Raw genomic sequence first — 21,800 nt, 5'->3', positions numbered from 1 at the left:
AGACCCTGTCTCTCTAAAAAAAAAAAAAAAAAAGGAAAGAAAGATATGGATATGAACCCCTATCTTTTTTAAGAAGTGGAAGTGCATTTGTCATCTCATTTTTTAACAGATACATAGAGAATACCTTAGGGGGCAGACATGCCATCCTTCCCGATTATTTTTTTGAGACAGAATCTCACTCTGTTGTCCAGGCTGGCATGCAGTGGCACGATCTCGGCTCACTGCAGCCTCCGCCTCCCAGATTCACACAATTCTTCTGCCTCAGCCTCCCGAGTAGCTGGGATTACAGGCATGCCCCACCATGCCTGGCTAATTTTTGTATTTTTAGTAGAGACAGGGTTTCGCCATGTTGGCCAGGCTGGTCTCAAACTCCTGAGCTCAGGTGATCTGCCTGCCTCAGCCTCCCGAAGTCCTGGGATTATAGTCATGAGCCACTGCGCCCAGCCCATTCCCGATTTTTATACTTGGGTTAAGCTTACAGACAAAATGATGGGGATAGAATCCAGGGACCAAGCTCCCCAAGACAGCAAAGGCTATTCAAGTACCCGCGATCGGCTTTCTTACTAAAACTCACTGGCTAATACACAAGAATGCAAATTGCCAATGTGTTTACCTTACATTTAATGAATGGTTTAGCATTTTCTCTGAGATTTTACTTATTTGATATTCCATGCCAACAGGATGAGCAATCCTTAAAGATCTGCTTCAGGCGGCCCCGGCTAGCTTGCTGAAATCAGTGTAGAGCACTGAAGCCTTCCATCCTGAGTGACCAGCGTGACAGAGATTTTTTTTTTAAGCTTCCCTCCCTTCCATTAGACACACACACACACATGCGCGCGTGCACACACACACACACACACACACACACCCTGTTGCCTAGAGACTGGACACATTCCTGGTGCTTACTCTTCTTTTCATTTTCCAGAAGCAGGAGCTTTAGAAACTGGGGCCTCCAGGAAATACGCCTGGGGCCGGGGTGAAGGGGGTCCAGGAGTGACATTTCCTCACAGTCAGGCCCGCCCCATCCCCGCTGCCCTCCCTTTCCTCCCGAGGTTTGAAAAGCCCCAGCAGGCTGGAACTGAAAGGCTTCCACAGGGAACAAAACAAGGCCCCCTTTGAAAGCCTGTGTTTACCCCGGGTGCAGCCAGGGGTTGCCATGGCCACGGTCCACCTTGGCGGGCCAGGCCTGCCTAGAGCAGCTTCAGCGCCTGGCCGTCCCACCCCAACTCCTTCCTGGGGGACCCTACTGGCACCCCTCTCCCAGGCCCCCTTGACTGCTGGAAGCATGGATTTTCATCAAGTCCCCCAAGCTGAAAACATAATCCTGGAGAGATGGAAAGAGGATTAAGCCTCCCTCTGGGGCTCCTGAGAGAAAGACCAGGGGACTTGACCAGCCCTGCCCACATCCACCTCCGCTGCTGCTGTCCTGTCTCCTGGGCCAGTGACCCACCCGCTGCTAATGAGAATGACTTATTTATGTCATTCATTATCGCTATATCCTGGAGCCAAGCAGCATCAGGGGAGGCCAGACCGGGGGTGGGGCAAAGAGGAAAGCGGGGGTCTCTCCTCTCAGCCTCAACCTGAACCTGTCAGGCCCTGTGGGCTGCGGGAAACCACAGGGGCCTTGTGACCCAAGGACAGAGGCAGCTGAGGACACAGCGGGACAGTGTGGACTCCCAGGGCCCCAGAGAGCACAAGCCTGGCCAGGGAAGCTCAGCCCTCCCCGGCTCCACATTCCTCCTTTGGCCCTTCCCCAGGAGAAGCCAGAGGGAGCAGAGGCTCTAAATAATTCAGCCCTCAAATTGCTCTGTGGTCAGAGCTTCTTCATTTATTTTTTCACTCTCCAGGCTCCACAGTTTCGCAATGGAAGCACTTTAATCCCAGCCCTCACAACCAGGTGCCTCTCAAGCCCCCGGCCCAGGATGGCAGAGAAGGAGGCACCCAACTTCTAGGACTCTGCAGACTCGTCCCTATGGTTCAACATATCTTGAGGCCTCAGGGACAGTGGCTGGTACGCAGATGGGCAGTGGGAGGAGAGGAGGCAGTACTGGCTCCAGGGCTGTTTCCACAGAGCATGGCACTACTGCGCTGGCAGAATTGGATTAATAGAAAGACCTGAGCCACAACCTGGGTGAGGCTCAGACCCACCTCTGTCAGCAGCTCCACTCTCCTGCCCACTGCCACTCCAGCTTCCTGTCTATCCTTTCTCAGGGCTTCTTCCTGCACCCCCAGCCCATCCTGCCGCCACACAGCCCTCCGTGTTTATTCACACTCGTTTTTTTTTTTTTTTTGAGACGGAGTCTCACTCTGTCACCAAGCTGGAGTGCAGTGGCGTGATCTCGGCTCACTGCAACCTCCGCCTCCTGGGTTCAAGTGATTCTCCTGCCTCAGCCTCCCAAGTACCTGGGACTGTAGGCACGTGCCACCACGCCCAGCTAATTTTTGTATTGTATTTTTAGTAGAGACGGGGTTTCACCGCATTGGCCAGGATGGTCTCCATCTTTTGACCTTGTGATCCGCCCACCTCAGCCTCTCAAAGTGCTGTGATTACAGGCGTGAGCCACTGCGTCCGGGCCTCATTCATACTCTTAAAGGGCCTGGGCACCCTGCCATGGGTCCCTGGAATCAGCCTGGCCTCAGCTTCTATTAATAATATTAGTTAATATTTGATTGCACATTCATTTCATGTAATCCTCACAATAACCACACAAAGCAGGTACTATGAATATCCTCATTTCACAAATGAGGAAACTGAAACTCAGGGAGGTTTAGAAATCTGCCCAGAGACCTGGTGCAGTAGCTCACACCTGTCATCCCAACACTTTGGGAAGCCGAGGTGGGAGGATCGCTTGAGTCCAGGAGTTCAAGACCAGCCTGGGCAATATGGTGAAATCCCATCTCTACAAAAAATACAAAAATTAGTGAGGTGTGGCAGCATGCACCTGTAGCCCCAGCTACTCAGGAGGCTGAGGTAGAAGGATGCTTGAACCTGGGAGGTCTAGGTTGCTGTAAGCGAGATTGTGCCACTGCACTCCAGCCTGGGTGACAAAGTGAGACCCTGTCTCAAAAACACAGAAAAGAAAAGAAATCTGCCTAGAAGCTGGGCACAGTGGCTCACTCCTGTAATCTCAACACTTTAGGAGGTTGGTAGGATCCCTTGAGCCTAGGAGTTCAAGACCAGCCTGGGCAACATAGCAAGACCCTGTCTCTACAAATAATTTTTAAAATTAGCCAGGCATGGTGGTGAGTGCCTGTAGTCCCAGCTACTCAGGGAAGCTGAGGTGGGAAAATCCCTTGAGCCCAGGGGATCCAGGCTGCAGTGAGCTGCGGTGGTGCTACTGCACTCCAGCTGGGATGACAGAGAGAGACCCTGTCTCAAGAAAAACTAAAAAATAAATCTAAAAATCTGCCTCGGTAGGAAATAAGCATGAGAAGCCAAAAAATAAAATAAAATAATTGTAATAAAAAATTTGTTATAATCTGCCTAGATCACACAGAGAGTGAAGAATAAGACTCAAAGCCAGCTGCCTAATCCCAGTCTTCAGGCCTTAACCCGCATGCTATATGGACACAGGCTGCACACACAGGATCCTCAAGCCCAGAGAGATGAGGTAACTTGCTCACAGGCACACAGCCAGTTGAGACAGTCTGGGGACATGGACTTTGGTCTAGGGACCAAAGTGCCATATCCGGACTAACATCCTTTCTCCATTACACAGTTTCAAGTGTAGAAGCATCTGTACTTACACAGGTGATAAATACACATTTACTCTCTGGTTTATGATGTCATGGCCTAACACCCTATAAACCTAGCTTAACCCCAGCAATGCCCTGTGCTGGCCCTGGCCCTGATCACTCCCTCCCATCCCTGCTCCATGGCCTTCCAACAAACAGCTCACCTGCCTCCACCAAGACTTTTAAATTCTCCCTCACAGAGTTATAATCCTTCCCATGCACCTTCAGGGCGGTGCAATCTCCATGATTCCTAATGAGAGACCTGGCACCACCATACCAGAGCACATGTACGCAATACCTGACAGTTCTCAGTGTTCTTACAGACATTACCCAGCCAGCTCAGCAACCTTGAACCAGCTAAACACGGACGACAGCTTTTTATTTTGTTTTTTAATTTTATTTATTATTATTTATTTATTTTAAGACAGAGTTTCGCTCTTGCTGCCCAGGCTGGAATGCAATGGTACGATCTCAGCTCAGCACAACCTCCGCCTCCGGGGTTCAAACAATTCTCCTGCCTCAGCCTCCTGAGTAGCTGGTATTATAGGCATGCACCACCACGCCCAGCTAATTTTGTATTTTTAGTAGAGATGGGGTTTCTCCATGTTGGTCAGGCTGGTCTCGAACTCCTGACCTCAGGTGATCTGCCCGCCTCAGCCTCCCAAAATGCTGGGATTACAGACATCAGTCACCGTGCCTGGGCTTTTTTTTTTTTTTTTTTTTTTTAAGGGGGAGTCTCGCTCTGTCACCCAAGCAGGAGTGCAGTGGCATGACCTTGGCTCACTGCAACCTCCACCTTCTGGGTTCAAGCGATTCTCCTGTCTCAGCCTCCAGAACAGCTGGGACTACAGGAGTGTGTCACCACGCCTGGCTAATTTTTGTATTTTAGTAGAGACAGGCTTTCACCTTGTTGTCTAGGCTGGTCTTGAACTCCTGACCTCAAGTGATCTGCCTGCCTTGGCCCCTCAAAGTGCTAGAATTGCAGGCGTGAGCCACCATGCCCTGTCTAGCTTTTTATTTTTTTGAGACAAGATCTCAGTCTGGGTGAAGACTGGAGTGCAGTGGAGCAATCCCAGCTCACCACAGCCTTGAACTCCTGGGCTCAGGTGATTCTCCCACCTCAGCCTCCCAAGTAGCTGGGACTACATGCACACACCACCATGCCTGTCCAGCTAATTTTTCAAATTATGTGTAGAGATGGGGTCTCACTATGTTGCCCAGGCTGGTCTCGAACTCCTGACCTCAAGTGATCCTCCCGCTTTGGCCCCACAGAGTGCTGAGATTACAGGCGAACCATTTCGCCTGCCTTGAACAGCTTTTGGAGGTGTCTGACCAGCTTATATCCCTCCTGTGAGGACCGCCGCCACTCCCATTCACAGGGGAAAGCTCCTACCCCATGGTGCTGTGTGATCATGCCCTCCTGGTCCCAGCTGACTGGCCCAGTGGTAGACAGCTGATCCACACGAGCCCATCAGACTCCTGAGGATTTCACATCAAGGTTCAGACGCTATTCAGTCTCTGAGGGTTACTGGAAAGCGGACAGGTGTATTTGGGAGCTGAGGGGCCACACCACCTGGTGCATGTCCACAGCAGCAGCGGCGTCCTGCAGGTGCACCATGCAGACTCACTGAGAACAGCTGCGCCAGCCACCCCCACCACCCCCACACACACCCCCGGCACTTGGGAGACCAGGCACTTCCTCCTTTGAGTCTTCAATTCCCCCATGGCTTCAAATAGCTCAAGCTGGTTTCTGTTACTTGCCTTCAGTAGAGTCTGAACTGAGAGACAAGCTGGCATTACTATCCTCCCTGTACAGATGAGGAAAGAGGCTCTAGAGGTGACTAATGAACGTCATATAGTCAACATGTAATAAAGGAACCGTTAAAAACCCTGCCATGTGACTCTCCTTCAGTGCCATCCCATGCCTCCTTCCCTGGATTAAAGGGAGTGGCAGGTATTCCCTTTCTGTCAGTGTTTAAAAAAAAAATGGTGTCACACCTGTAATCCCAGCTCTCAGGGAGGCAGAGGCGGGAGGATAGCTTGAGCCCAGGAGTTCGCGACCTGCCTGGGTAACATAGTGAGACCCTGTTCTCCACAAAAAGGAAAAAAAAAAAAATGGTGGCACAGTAAGCCATTCAGCCAGAGGCACTCCAATGGACTGAAGGTGGAAACAAGAAATTCAAAATCCTCTTCTTTAGAACTGCAAAGACAGCTCTTCTCTCCTCTGCATTTCCCAACCTTCCTTGCAGTGAGGTCGGCCCCACATGACCAGCTCTGGGCAATGTGAATGGAAGTAACAGGTGTCAGTTTCCTCCATCTCTCTCCTCCCCTCCCGCAGTAGCCCTGAAGGCCCTATATTCCAGATGATGTGGCTACAGATGGAGGTGGACTGCCCAACCCACAAGACTTTCCATGAGCAAAAAATAAACCTAGATGGTGTCAAGCCCCTGGGATGTCAGGATTTGATTATTCCTGCAGCATAATCCAGCCTCTCCTGACTGAAGCACAGGAATTTTTCAGCCTGGGTCCTTCAGCAGGATGCTGCATTCATTTGTTTAACATTCATCTGTTTAACAAATATTTCTGGAGCGCCAGTGCCAGGTGCTGTCATGGGTATAATCAAGGGCACAGTCGTTTTTTAAAAAATACAATAGCTACCCTTAAGAAGCACCCTATCTGGTGACTCATAAGCCCCACTTGGGACTAAAAGAAACAGTTCTACAGGTGCAAAGCAGAACGCCCACGCAGCCCCTGGCTAACCTGAGCCCCATAGAAGCTAAGCTGCCAGGAGGCAAAGACAGCTTGTCGTAGTGACTCCAGGAGGGTGGCAGCCAAGAGTGAGTTCACACCAGGCTTTCACACCCAAGGCTCTACCAACTCTACAAGTGCTTCCCCTGCTCTGGGCACACACAGAGGGGAGCGGGCATCAAGGAGGAGTCGTCAAGAGAGCAGGTGGCTGATGGAAAACAGAAGCAGCAAACGACACCGCTCATCTTCCCCACCCTCCTCTGCAGCAGAAATGTCTCCTCTGGGAATCATGTCCCTGTTTCATTTTAACTAGAAAAGTCCCCCATGATTGAGTTTTTCTCCCCCTACCCCACATAGCTGAGGACTGAGCAGAGAAGTCATTACTCCGTCAGGAACTGGTGTCTGGGTATAGACTCCTTTCTTTTTTTTTTTTTTTTTTTTTTTTTTTTGAGATGGAGTCTCGCTCTGTCGCCCAGGCTGGAGTGCAGTGGCCAGATCTCAGCTCACTGCAAGCTCCGCCTCCCGGGTTCACGCCATTCTCCTGCCTCAGCCTCCCAAGTAGCTGGGACTACAGGCGCCCGCCACCTCGCCCGGCTAGTTTTTTGTACTTTTTAGTAGAGACGGGGTTTCACCGTATTAACCAGGATGGTCTCGATCTCCTGACCTCGTGATCCGCCCGTCTCGGCCTCCCAAAGTGCTGGGATTACAGGCTTGAGCCACCGCGCCCGGCCTAGACTCCTTTCTTTACGCCAAAAGCTAGATAAGAAGTTAGATAGACAGGGTTGCCATATACAGCTATGCAAGCTGTTCACTACAACGCACCCATCCAAAGGGGCAAAAGGAGCTGGAATCCAGCCTACACTCTGCTTACCAAGTTGTGCGCCCTAGAGGAAGGGCACCTTCTTCTAATTCACCCAAAGGTGTCTGCTGTATGCCACAGAAGAACTGGAGGCAGGGCTTCTCCATAACAGCAAAGGGAAGTTACTATACTAACCTCTCTACTTTTGTAGATTTTTGACATTTGTCACAGTAAAAGGTTAAAACCAAAACCAAATAAACACCCCACCAAGTGAGTGGGTGTGTTACTTGGTCAGGTTACTTAACCCTCAGCCGCAGTTCCCACATCCAAAAAGACAATAATCCCTGGCTCCTAGGGTCAGCATAAGGACTAAATTAAATTACATAAGTAGCATGTTTGACATGGAGCAAGTCCTCTTACAAATGGGAACTATCAACAGTAGCCACTGCTGATGGCTGGGGCCAGGAAGGAAAACGAGGTGAATGGGGACAGAGGGACATTGTCTAAAAAAGCAAGCCTTTGGGAAATGTGTGCCGAGAAGTCAGAGTCCGAAAATACGACCACCCTATTCATGTTCCTAAATTGAGTTTGGGGGGCAGGCCTGGTCTGAAGGAGTTCTCATGCAACCCCTTCTTCGTTGGCAGCCTTTACACTTCCCTGGGGACCCCAGGCTCGGCTCAGAATCCAAATTAAGGTCAGTGATCCACAGAAAGGCCACAGAGTGGCTTAGAAAAGGATGTGCTCCCAGCCTCCCAGCAAACTCAGAGAAGGACCAGGCAGCTGGGAGGTGGGGCTGGCTGGCCTGGGAGTGCTCACATCTGAAGTCCTAAAAGAGAACAGGACTTTTCCTAAGATGTTCCAGGAGGTCAGCCATTAGCACAGAGAAGACACCTGCCACCTCCATGGGGTGCGAATGACCCACTCACATCCCCATAGGTCAAAAACTATTTTTGAATTATCTAATTTTTTGCTTTTTTTTTTTTTTGAGGGGTTGGTTTGATTTGGTTTTTGAGACAGAGTCTTGCTCTGTCACCCAGGCTGGAGTGCAATGGTGTGCTCTCAGCTCACTGCAACCTCCGCCTCCTGGGTTCAGGTGATTCTCCTGCCTCAGCCTCCCAAATAGCTGGGACTACAAGCATGCACCACCACACCCAGCTAATATTTGTATTTTTACTAGAGATGGGCTTTCACCATATTGGCCAGGCTCGTCTTGAACTCCTGACCTCAGGTGATCCATCCGCCTCAGCCTCCCAAAGTGCTGGTATTACTGGCGTGAGCCACCGCACCCAGCCAAATTGTCTAGGTTTATGAGATGAATTTTTATGTTAACATCTTCAAAATGATCACTACTATATGTGAATTTTACCAGTAGTCTATTTTTGACATGCCTCCCTATTCATTTCCCTTCAAGGCCTTAGGTTCCAGAGCCTCACAAGTATGAGAGGGCTGACGGTGACAGTGGCAGTGACCAGAAGTTGGGTGCCCTTCCCAAAGCCCTTGGAGGGAACTCACCACTGGCACAAACTGCCAGGGCCCTGGGTGTCAGCCTAGTGCCCGCCCCAGGAGACTGACGTGGAAAGCTTCTGGCTTCAGTCAAATGCCATCTCACTCATTTGCCTCTCCTTTCTTTCTTTTCCAGAATTAAAGCTATTAGGATGATTCATTCTCTTATTAAATCAGCTCATGAGAAAAAGGGAAGTCACCAGAGTTCCCATACCTCTCTCCGCCAAACGTAAGCCACCCCATGGCCCATTCCCCAAATGCACTTAATAGAAATGCTACCACAAGGAAGAAATTCCACTAAGAACCCCACCCTTCACCTTTCCTTTCATGTCTCAAGAATTCACCATCCATGGCAGTTTTCTAAGTTTCTAAGGCTGCCAGGGAGGAGAGGTGAGTTGGAATTTAAAGATAAGTTCCCAAATAAAATAGGATAGGAGGGGCAAGAGTCGCATGGCTCTTAAATCCACATACATGCAACCCTCAAAGCAGAAAGTAAAATACCATCCAAAAAAGATCCTTCTCTGTCTCTGCCAGATCTCCTCAGCTCTGCCCCACACTTAGAAACAGCTGTTTCCCCAAAACTCCAAAAAAAAACTCTCATATGCTCCATTCCTCATTCTTTCCAACACTGTGATCTGTACACTTAATCTACCTCTAGGCTCAGTTTATCCCTCCCTGGGATTGTCAAATAAGAACAGTAACAGTCAAATAATAAGAATCCTAACACTACAAAGTTATAAAGCACTTTTGTAAATACATCTATGGACTCAGCCTCCTGGCTTTGGAGCTCACATCCTGCCTCCTCAGCTAACCAGCAGTGTGATCTTATGCAAGTTAACTTAACCTCTCTGTGCCTAGGTCTCCTCCTGCATAAAGTGATGATACTACCCTCTCATCTAGGATTGATTACATATATTAATATTCCCAAGATGCTTAGAAAGCTTACTGGCATGCAGTAAGCATGCAATAAATGTTAGCTATTATTATTATTTATTTTTTTGAGACGGAGTTTCGCTCTTGTTGCACAGGCTGGAGTGCAACGGTGCAATCTCGGCTCACTGCAATCTCCGCCTCCCAGATTCAAGTGATTCTCCTGCCTCAGCCTCCCAAGTAGCTGGGATTATAGGCATGTACCACCATGCCTGGTTAATTTTGTATTTTTAGTATAAACGGGGTTTCTCCATGTTGGTCACGCTGGTCTCGAATTTCCAACCTCAGGTGATCCGCCCGCCTTGGCCTCCGAAAGTGCTGGGATTACAGGCATGAGCTACCATGCCCAGCCTATTATTTATTTATTTATTATTATTATTATTTTTTTTTTTTTTGAGACAGACTCTCACTCTGTCACCCAGGCTGGAGTGCAGTGGTATGATCTCATTGCCACCTCTGCCTCCCGGGTTCAAGTGATTCTCCTGCTTCAGCCTCCCGAGTAGCTGGGATCACAGGCGCCCACCACCACGCCCGGCTAATTTTTGTAATTTTAGTAGAGACGGGGTTTCACCATGTTGACCAGGCTGGTCTCAAACTCCTGACCTCAGGCAATCCACCTGCCTTGGCCTCCCAAAGTGCTGGGATTACAGGCGTGAGCCACTGCGCCTGGCCATTAGCTATTATTAGACTATTGCGAGAATCCTGTGCCACAGAGATTATTCTTACCAGCTCTATTTAACATATGTAGTCAATAGCCATGTGTTGTTGTGGAGTATAATAATAGATTGGCCTCAAGAAAACTACAAATAAAGAAGCTAAGTGACCTGCTCAGAATGACACAGCCCACACACAGCAGAGCTAAGACTGGAACTCCAGTCGTCAATTCCAATTTGCACACTCACACATTTCACACTTTAACACACTGTCTCCTTCAGGCATGGAAATTTGAGAAGTCCCACGGATCAGCATCAAAACCAGATTTCAATTCCATAATCTCTAGAGAGCGACAGTATCTCCAGGAAGTATTTCAGGATTCACCAAACAAAATTCATTTCCATTCGTCTTCATATTCCAAGAAAACACACCAAAGCTGCCTTAGGGAGAGGGTGACACCCCGTCAGAGGTGTCAAGGACCATGCAAGGCCAGCGGTCACACTGGCCTCAACAATGTTTCAGACAAAAACGGCTCCCTTGGGAGGCTCCGAGGCTGTCAGCGATTTGCCAAAGGTCAGGACAGATCATTTGGGAACGGATTTGTGTAGGCATGGCCTAAGACACATGGACTTCTGCCAAGCCCATATATTTTTTCAAAACATCTGCACTGTCTTCACCCTTGATAAATAGCAGCCAGGCTACAGAAATATTTCCCTTACACACAAAAGCCCGCTTTGCCACCACAACTCATTGACATGGATGTTTCCAACTTGAGAAGAACTCTTCAATGAAAACATCTAAAAACACCCCAATCTTCCAGCAGAGGCAACAAATCTGGCATTCAGGAAACCTTTAAACACGAGTGAATAATATTTGTGGAAACAAATTATTTGGTAGACATATGCCCTCATGCCCAAAGTCTAACTACATCTAATAAATAGGTTAAGCCCGTTTCTTCTAGCTCTATTATGAACATTCATTAGAAGACATCTGCATAAACATTTTCGTAAAGGTCTTCTCATATTTCAAGATTGTGATGAAATCTTATGGCCATGCTGAAAAGAATTGGAATAAAAAGAATTTAACATTGTAGCCCTGGCTTTACCGCTAAGTAGCTGTGTGATTTCACAAAATGAAAATAATAACAATAACAGTAGCAGCTAACATTTAATGAGGACTTACAATATGCAAAACACTGTGCTAGGGGCTTAACAAGTATTTGGTACTAATTAACAACCATTATGTAATATTTTGGCCATGCATGGTGGCTCATACCTATAATCCCAGCACGTTGGGAGGCTGAGGCGGGCAGATCAGTTGAGGTCAGGAGTTCAAGACCAGCCTGGCCAACATGGTGAAACCCTGTCTCTACTAAAAATACAAAAATTAGCTGAGCTTGGCATGGTAGTGGGTGCCTGTAATCCCAGCTACTCAGGAGGCTGAGACAGGAGAATTACTTGAACCCGGGGAGTGGAAGCTGTGGGCGACAGAGCAAGACTCCATCTCAAAAATTAAAAAAAAAAAACAAAAAACAAAAAAACCACCAACCAAGAAACCATTTGGTAATATTATCACTCCCACTGTGTCGATCAGGAAACTAAGACTCAGAGAGATTGAGTAACTTGCCCCAAGAACGCGGCAGCAACTAGCAGAGGCTGGGATGAAGCACAGGCATTCTGATTCAGTATTCTTAATTACATACCATCGGTCTTTTCAAAGCACTTAACGACCCAGAACCTCAGATTCCTCCAGAAGGCAACCAAGCAAGCAGTCTTCAGAATCCTTTCCGGCTGTAAAATTCAGTGATTCTCTCTTTTCAAAATCAAATGAATTTATAACTTTGAGAAATAAAATGTAATGATGCTCTAGTACTGCTAAGAGGGAAGGAACCATCTGTGTATGCCTCACCCAGAACCAGTCAGGGGAGGAAAACTGCTGATTTTCTAGGGTAATGATGCCCTGTGAACCAACCAGACTGGCCTCAAGCCGTCTCAGGAAAAATGACAACTTGAAGTTCTTAGAGAATCCACCAACATGCAACGGTCTGCAAGTTCACAACTATCAGTTCTCAAACTTTAATTTGACTTTTTTTTTTTTTTTTTTTTTGAGGAAACTCATATGCAAGAAAATGCTGCACCGTAGAGGCTGATCTTAAGGATGCCAGTACAAGATGTATGTTGACTCTGTGGCATGCTTACACTTGCTTTCCTCTCAGGGGTACACCGGCTCAGGGAAAATCCACCCAGCCCAGGCAATCTGTTTTAAGACTTCCCTAGCCCGAGGCTCAGTGGTCCTATATGGGTGGGGGTTTTGTCCTTTGCACATCTGATACTTCATACACTCCCTCCTCCTCATCATCACCGGCCCGGTCTCTGGACACACGAACACACAAGTGCTGCCTTCCCAAATTCCATCTCAGACGCATCTTCTTCCTCTCTCTGCTCGGCACAGGAGTTCCCTGTTCACGTACCTTGCCATCGGCTGACACAGCCAACGCTGAAACTCCCCCAGTTGACCCTCCCTGGAGCTCACTAGCTCTCTCCCAGCTGTGGGTACAGCCTGAAACCGAAACTAATCTCAGACCAGAGCAAAGTGAAATCATTTCAGGAGCCTGATCACCCTACATGACCACAGACAGGCTTCCCCTTAACAGAGCTCCAAATCCAGCTTGCTGGTCACCAGGAGAAAAAAAAAAAACACTTTGCAGTGCCCTCCTAACACCAAATACTTTCTTAATGAATAGGGAATCATGGGATTCAAGGGGAAGCAAAAGTTCTTGCCATCATGTTTGCTGCTGCTACTTCTTATTTGCACAAGTCTATTTCAGTTCCCCCCATGAGCTAAAGTTCACCACCCGGTATTATTTTTAAACTCATTGTCCAGCATCCGTTCATATTTGGTTCACTCTTAATCAGATTATCTTCCAAGAGCAAGCTTTGTTCTCTTCTGAGATCCCTGTAACCATCGTGCTCTAATGTGGCTGAGACTGTTATACTATATGTTTTTCCTAAATTTGAAAAATGAAGGCTTTTACTTTTGTGCTTGGGCCAGGCACGGTGGCTCACACCTGTATCCCAGTACTTTGGGAGGCTAAGGCGGGCAGATCTCTTGAGCTCAGGAATTCGAGACTAGCCAGGGCAACATGTTAAAACCCCGTCTTTACTAAAAACAAAAAAATTAGCTGTGTGTGGCGGTGTATGTCTGTAATCCCAGCTACTCAGGAGGCTGAGACACAAGAATCATTTGAACCTGGGAGGCAGAGGTTGCAGTGAGCTGAGATCACACCACACTGTACCCCAGCCTGGGTGAAAGAGCGAGACCCTGTCTCATAAATATATAAATAATAAAAAATAAAAACACTTTTGCGCTTGAAACAATAAAAAAGAAAAAAGCAAAAGCCATTATGACTGAACATAATGTCAGGTCTTGATGATCCTTCAAAGAAGTATAAATATTGAGAAGGATCCTAACCTGTGTTTTCTCTTCTTACCCTTGCCCCCAGCATACTTGTGGGCACCTTTCTTTATGACTGGGCAGTATTACGAAAAAAGCCTAATGTCAGCTTAAGTAAAACAGAATAAGAAGGGTTAAGTGCACTGGTCCAACAAGGGCATGGTATGGTCAAAGAGAGATTAAGTCTTGGATTATCTGTTATTTACTCATTCATCCAACAAAGTTTACTGAGGGCCCCATATATATGTCTAAAACTCTTCTAGGTGCATCTAGGAGATAACCCACTAGCTCCAACTGAGAGTGCCACTCTCAGAAACACGGTGTATATGGGGGCTGATGCTTTCTGTATTCCAATACCAAGACAAATGCTCCACTACTTCCAGGTTTCCTGAGCTCTCCTCACAAGGCTTGGACTCCATCCCGTAGAGCTGTAGGTCCCTCCCAGTGAGCACCCCCGCTGACGCTGACCGGGAACACTGCAGGCAAGGGTCCCAGCTGTTGGGCAGACTCTGTTTGTGCCTTGGCTCACTTATTAATGGATGAGCTGCTCAGTGTTATCAGGCATTCTTCAATCACTGCAACAGTCAAAGGAGAGGTTAGGCCAGATTTAAGTAATCTTCTAGCTCAAAAATTCCAGCTCCTTTTATCCTCCGATCACCAAGTTGACATGGACCTCTAGGGGCCTCTACTTCATCTTCCTGTCTCCAGACGAAACCTCTTAAACCACAAAGACAAATGAAACTTGTTCCCATTTCTGAAGACCTTCGGGGAGGCCATTCCCCTCTCTGCCTATGAGTCACTTTTCTTACATCTCACATCCTATCTGGAATGTCTTCCTCATACCTTACTTGAATCCTCCCTCCGTAGTTTAAATTCATTTGCCTCTGGTTCTGTTTCTAAGCGCAGAGAGACAAGACTGAATCACTGCGTTCTGGGCAACGACTCTTAAGAGACTTTTATGTCTTCTTCACCATGTTCACTGCAGGCATTACAAGAGGTGGCAGTGTTTCTCAGCTATTAAAAACCACAAAGGCATCAGGAAAGCTGACCACACTGCCCAGTTCCTGCCTCACCCTGGCAATAGTGCTACGGAATCCAGAAAACCTGACCCTTCTCTGAAACCCACACGCTGGCCACTTAGCTCTACTCAGAGTTCACCAAGGGGGAGAACAATGTGCTCCCATGCCAGATCAAAAGCCCAGGAGGCAGCAGCCACTTTATCTTGTCCTCACTCAGCTCAAACGGCCCCTCCTCCAGGAAGCCTTCCCTGCCCTAACTCCTCCTCTGGCTGGCAAAGTGCCCCCTTCCTCAGTGCTTTGTCTTATCGCAGCACTTGCCACAGCAACTGAAATTCCAGGCTAACATGTTTGTCTCTCTTACTAGACAGGAGGCATCTTGAAGGCAGGGCCCACGGCTTGGTGATCTTTGTGCTCCAGGATGGGCCCCAGCAGAGTATCTGGCACTTGGCCTGTGGTTCTTAGCAGACTCTGTTAAGCTGAACCCTCCAGGCATGTTCCAGTGATGGCTGGACATTGCACTAGCAGCCCTTCAAGCAGGACACAAACCCCACAACCCCCTATCTCCACCCTCCCCGACCACGACCACCCCATGAGCTCAGTAGGGGTCTCTCTGACATTTTTTTTTTTTTTTTTTTGAGGCAGGGTCTGGCTCTGACACCCAGGCTGGAGTGCAGTGGTGCAATTTCAGCTCGCTGCAACCTCGGCCTCCCAAGCTCAAGCGATCCTCCCACCTCAGCCTCCTGAGTAGCTGGGACTACAGATGCATGCCACCACACCCAGCTAATTTTTGTAGAGATGAGGTTTCACCATGTTGCCCAGGCTGGTTTAGAACTCCTGAGCTCAAGTGATCTACCAGCCTCAGTCTCTCAAAGTGCTAGGATTACAGGCATGAACTACCACACCCAGCTGTCTCTGACAGTTTCTCTAAGGGTGTGGGCCTGCAGCCAGACTTCCTGAATTCAAATCCTGGGTCAGCCACTTGCTAGCCATGTGATCTTGGGCAAGTTATTTAAACTCTTGATGTCTCTTATGTCTCTATTTCTTCACCTGAAAAATTGGTATAATATCTCATAGGTCCTGCGAGGATTGAACGAGCTGATCCATGTGAAGCATTTGGAAAGGGTCCGACCCCTCTGTGAGTGCCGCAATGGTTATTTCCCAAGCCTATTCCTTCACAGAAACCCTTGGCCCCCACAGCTTCCACCTTTTTTTTTTTTTTTTGAGATGGAGTCTCACTCTGTCACCCAGGCTGGAGTGCAATGGTGCAATCGTGGCTCACTGCAACCTCCACCTCCTGGGTTCAAGTGATTCTCCTGCCTCAGCCTCCCAAGTAGCTGGGACTACAGGCACCTGCCGCCATACCTGGATAATTTTTTGTACTTTAATAGAGATGGGGGTTTCACCGTGTTGCCCAGGCTGGTCTTGAACTAACTCCTCAGTTCGGGTAATCCTCCTGCCTTGGCCTCCTAAAGTGCTAGGATCACAAATGTGAGCCGACTGTGCCTGTGCATCTTTTTTTTTCTTTTTTGAGACGGAGTCTTGCTCTGCCCAGGCTGGAGTGTAATGGTTGATCTCGGCTCACTGCAAGCTCCACCTCCTGGGGTCAAGCTGCATTCTCCTGCCTCAGCTCTCCTGGGTAGCTGGGATTACAGGCACCCACCACCACTCTAGCTAATTTTTTTTTTTGAGATGGAGTCTCAGCTTCTGTTTCCAGGCTGGAGTGCAGTGGCCAGATTCAGCTCACTGCAAGCCCCGGCCTGGTTCCCCGCCCATTCTCCTGCCCCAGCCTCCCGAGTAGCTGGGACTACAGCCTGCCACTGGGCCTCAAGGCTAGTTTTTGTATTTTTAGTAGAGACGGGTTTCACCGTTAGCCAGGATGGTTCTCGGGATCTCCTGACCTCGTGATCCGCTCTGTCTCGGCCCCTCCCCAAAGTGCTGGGATTACAGGCTTGAGCCACCACGCCAGCCTAATTTTGTATTTTTAGGTAGAGACGGGTTTCATCATGCTGGCTGTGGGCTGGTCTGGAACTCCTGACCTCAGGTGATCCACCCACCTCGGCCTCCCAAAGTGCTAGATTACAGGCATGGAGTTTCACCACGCCTGCCAGCTTGCACTCTTGACTGTCTATTGGGCCTGCCCCCATCCCCTCACTAGGTTCCCTTCCTCCAGGGAACTCTGCCCTGTTCCTCTGGACCAATGTTAGCATTAACTTTATGCCATTCAACCCTCCTCACTGGTTATGCCTCCTCACCCCTGCCCCCAGCTTTTAGGGCAAATTTTCCAAAGAAAAGGGAGAAGAGTTGGTTCCACAGCAGGGCTACAGATGCTAAGTCATTCTGCCCCCAAATATGCTTAGCTGTCACCCATGACATTTCAGTCTCCCCACCCCCGCCTCCAGTGTGCGGCCCTCTCTGCTCATCATTCAAGCGCTTACCCCAACCCCTCCCACTCTTCCAAAAACCATCCTCAGCCCCTACAGTTTTTACCAAAGATTTCCTTAATAATGAGCCTCAGAATTTGTGTACCCCTGTGCAGAAATGATAATAATAATAATAGCTTCAATGTAATGAACACTTCCTCTTTGTCTGGCATACATGTGAGATCTCTTTTAACTCTTTCTAAATATAGGAAACTCAGGCACTTGCAAAGTCTTAGAGTAAGATGGAGAGCTGGGATTCTACCTGGGGATGCCTAACTTCAGATCTTACACTCTAAACAACTAAGCTATGATGAAAATGTGCAAAAATAACTCAGTTGCTTCCTGGGGGTGGAAGTTAGGCCAATGGAGTTGGAACTTTTAAAATTTATTTTTATTTTTTATTTTTTGAGACAGAGTCTCACTCTGTTGTTCAGGCTGGAGTCCAATGGCACAATCTCAGCTCACTGCAACCTCCGCCTCCCGAGCTCAAGTGATTCTCCTGCCTCAGCCTCCCGAGTAGCTGGGGTTACAGGTACGCACCACCATGCCTGGCTAATTTTTTGTATTTTTAGTAGAGACAGGTTTCACCATGTTGGCCAGGCTGGTCTTGAACTCCTGACTTCGGGTGATCCACCTGCCTCAGCCTCCCAAAGTGCTGGGATTACAGGCAGGAGCCACCATGCCCAGCCTAAACATTTTTATCCTACCAAGAATTCCTCAAAGACCCTTGGTGCTGCCACAATGGAAATGAAATGGTCACATTTATAAGAAGGGAGTTTATGTTTACAAGGACTGTTATCACATTTATCATTTATGACCTGCTTTAAAGATAAGACATTTAGTTGCATCATCAAGAGTCTGTGATAATGCTCTGACACATCAGAGGTTCTGGGAGCCTGGAAGCCAAGGGGATCAGAGGAGTACTGAGTGAGCCAACACAGCTAGCATCCTGAACTCGCCAACCCATGGTGGCCAGGGCCACAGCATGACTGAGAAGTCATGGCCACTGGGGAAGGTGAATCCTCAGACACTGCAACAAGGATCTTTGCATGCCACCAAGAGACTTCCAATTCCCAAGTCAAGGATCACTGGACCACAACCCTTTAGGGTCTCCAATGCCCTTCATTTTATTTTATTTTATTTTGTTTTGTTTTATTTATTTATTTATTTAGGAGATGGAGTTTTGCTCTTGTCATCCAGGCTGGAGTGCAATGGCACAATTTCGGCTCACTGCAACCTCTGCCTCCCAGGTTCAAGCGATTCTCCTGCCTCAGCCTCCTGCGTAGCTGGGATTACAGGCACACGCCAACACACCCAGCAAATTTTTGTATTTCTAGTAGAGACGGGGTTTCATCATGTTGGCCAGGCTGGTCTGGAACTCCTGACCTCACGTGATCCACCCGCCTCAGCCTCCCAAAGTGGTGGGATTACAGGCGTGAGCCACTGCGTCCGGCCTCCAATGCCTTTTATAGCTCTTACTTCCGGGCCTCCTATGCCTTTTATAGCTCTTACTTCCTGTAAGTGCAAGAGCTAGTAAAACGGAAGCACCACCTCCTCCAGCTCACCTTGGATAGTCAGAGGTGACCCCTGTCAGACACCCAGCTTCCTGTGCCCAAGGCTCTAGAATGCTCCTGCCTCTGTTGCTTATTACCAGAGCAAATGTAGGAATCACGAAAGGAAGAATACCAGTGTGAGTGGTGCCATATGCCAAACACTGTGCTCTCTACTTAAACAAAGAAAAATCCCCTACAGGTCTCTGTGGGGAACTTGAGCCTAAGGAAGTCTTCTGAATCCCAAGGTAGAGAAGTCACAAATGGCAGATCCTCCTAAAGCTCTTCCAGATCCCTAGCAAGCGTAGATGCCACAAATACCTATGCAGCAGCCCAGGGCCTAGTGAGCCAAGAAAGGAAAAGCAGGCCAGGCCTCCTCTGGGCTGCACTGGGGATAGTGACAGCAGCCCTCTGGCCCCACTTGCCTTCAAGAGTCCGAAGGGATCTAAGGAACCGACAATACTCAGATCATAGCCTTGGACAATTCTGCCCCAAGACCTCCTTAAGAGGCATCTTTCACACTTAACACTCTCTACTAAAGCACCTCAACCCCATTTCCCCAAGAACAAGCTGGAGCTCTTAAAGGCCTGGATCTCACACCCAGCTGAAACACCAGAATATCCACCTCCACCCAAATCCATTTACCTCTAATTCAATGGTCCTAGCCCAGCGCCCAGGGCCTTGCCACCACACAGACAGCAAAATGAGCCCTGGGAAAAGGGCTACCTCATCTGCCCCCATCCTCTAGCTAGCTGTAGGGAGCTGGGATCCATCCAGACACTCCAGGTCTCCATGGCCACAAGCCCAGAGTTGCATAGGGAGGTCATGAGAAAAGACCTTAGAAGCAGTCTGCTCTTTGAACCTTGGGATTATTCACTGACCAGCCAAAAAGGTGACAACTGTTCCTGATAGCCGAAGTCAGGCCAGTAACTCTAGGGCAGGGGTCTCAATGGAGGTCCTAGTTCCAAGGGGGTATATTAACTGTCTCGTATTGAATACAAGTGTTTCCCTACACACGTGCATTTTGGAGGGAGAGGAGTTAGAGCTTTCACCAGATTCTCAAAGGGGCCCATGACTCCAACCTCTGGCCCTAGTTGGCCTGACCCAGGAGCTGGGGATACATCTCTAGTCATATAAACATCCCTGGGCCATCCTTGCTGTCCAGGGTCTCTCTTCTATTCAAGGATGTGCCCAGGTCGGTAGCAGTATCCTGTTTCCTTTGTCCTGACCCTTCCAGATGCAGAAAGTGGACAGGGAGGTTTCACATCCAGCCCTCCTGCACAAGCTCCAGCTTCCTGGAGGCCCGAGCCAGGTTTCTCCCTGCAGCACGTCTCCATCCCAGAGATGGCACCCTCCATTCAAATTGAGGTACCAGTGGGACTGACCCCCAACAACAGAGAGGACCCAGCTTCACACTTGATCCAGCAGGGGCCCAACCGCATGGTGACATGACTTCCTCCATGAGAGAATTCCTGGGGCCCCTCACCTCCTTTAGGCACAGCTGGCTATAAAGAAAAGGGGTGAGAGGCCCAGAACATCTCCCTGAGTCCTTTCTCCTGGGCCAGGTGGCTCAGGTGCTCCGGGATCACCCAGGGAAGGTTCATTCCTCTGGCTACAAGACGCTGCCTGCTGATCAGGTGGGGAGCACGGTGGATGGTCTTCTTGCATCTATCGCCTCTAGGACATCCTGTTTCTAAACTCCCAGGGAGTCCCCTCACCTTCTGCCCCACCAAAAAAAGGAAAATCTAAACCCTGTCTCCCCTTAAAACACATTCCTTCTCAGGAATTTCATTTCAGTGCACGTTTCTCGGAGCTAAAACTTTTTTTAAGGGGAAAAGAAATGGGCAGGGCAGTGCTGGGTGTAAGGCGACCATGCGACCGACAAAAGGAAGAGGGCGGAATGAATAAACGCCGACACCAGCCCCTTGGAGCTCAGAGCCCGGGGCACAGGAGCCGGCGGGGCGGGGGAGCAGGGGCGGGGACAGCGCATTCCCAACTTTCTCTGGCCGAGCTGACGGGAGATACAGCTCCCAGGGGACCCGGAGGGACCAAAAAAGGCTGAGCCGACCTGTGACATCGGCGGGGGCAGGAAGCGAAGCTCCACTCCCCTTGAAAGGCGCTCAGCTCCCATCAGGCGCCCCCGCCTGCCGTCGCCGCCCAGCCTGCGCCCCCAGGCCCGGGCACTGCGGGGAGGGGCGCCCACACAAAAGAGGGAGCCGCGGGAGAGGGGACTCGGGCGGCGCCGGCTCCGGGAGGCCTCGTCTCCCTTCCCTGCGCCGCCGGCCCGCGCCCCCCAGTCTAATCGCGCGCCCCGCTCCCGGCCCCCCAGATGCCCGCACGCCCCCCGCGCCCGGGGCCCGGGATGAGGTGGGGGCTCGGAAAGGAAGGGCGGGCGGGGACCTGCCGCACGCGGAGCTCCCGGGGAGCCGCGCCGACAGTCCCGGGAATCAAACTCGCGACGGCCCGGCCCTCCCGGCGGCGCCTGGGCAACGGGTCCGGAGAAGGTGGGGCCGCCGGGCCGGGGCCGGGATTGCGCGCGGGGCGCCGGCGAGGACCGCGCCCAGGGCCGGGCGGGAGCTGCGGGAGCGCGGGGGTCTTACCGGGCAGCGCCACGCGCGTCCGCTCCGCGCGGGCCGCAGGGGCCGGGCCGCGGGCCGGGCGGGGGAGGGGCTGCAATCCGCAGCGGCGGCGGCGGGGCCGGGCTAGGCGGCGGCGGCGCGGCTGGGGCGCGGGGAGGCGGAGAAAGCGAGGCGAGGCCGGCTTCCTAGCGGCGGGCGGCGAGAAATGCAGCTGTCCCTGCGCGGCTGCCGGCAGGGCCACAAGTGGGGCCGCGCGGGGAGGAGCGGGGCTGCGGGCGGGGTGGGGGCCAGGCTGCGGCGCCCCCGGGCCCTTTCCGGATGGCCGACCCCTTTCCAGCGAGGAGGGAAGCGGACCTGGGGGTCCGGAAACCTACACTGTTGCGGGGGGTGGAGAGGGGAGCACCTGGTGA

The 21,800-nt window shown here is 50.1% G+C and overlaps 1 protein-coding gene across 7 annotated transcripts in view; it reads right to left on the bottom strand.

The window, feature by feature from the left end:
* Nucleotides 1–21,599, bottom strand: part of CUEDC1 (CUE domain containing 1) — a 94,487-nt gene extending 72,888 nt beyond the window's left edge. For 6 of the 7 annotated variants that reach the window (XM_021929077.2, XM_021929078.2, XM_021929080.2 and 3 more), the window contains exon 1: nt 21,412–21,467. The gene's annotated coding sequence lies outside the window, so the exon portion shown is untranslated. Of the gene's footprint in view, nt 1–21,411 lie in introns of all 7 variants that reach the window. The other variant, XM_021929079.2, reaches the window with a different exon arrangement.
* Between the last annotated feature and the right edge of the window lie 201 nt (nt 21,600–21,800).

The sequence above is a fragment of the Papio anubis genome, chromosome 17 (assembly GCF_008728515.1).
Source record: "Papio anubis isolate 15944 chromosome 17, Panubis1.0, whole genome shotgun sequence".
Classification (NCBI taxonomy): Eukaryota; Metazoa; Chordata; class Mammalia; order Primates; family Cercopithecidae; genus Papio; species Papio anubis.
The sequence above is the reverse complement of the archived record's forward strand: the minus strand, read 5'-3'. Positions and strand labels throughout refer to the sequence as shown.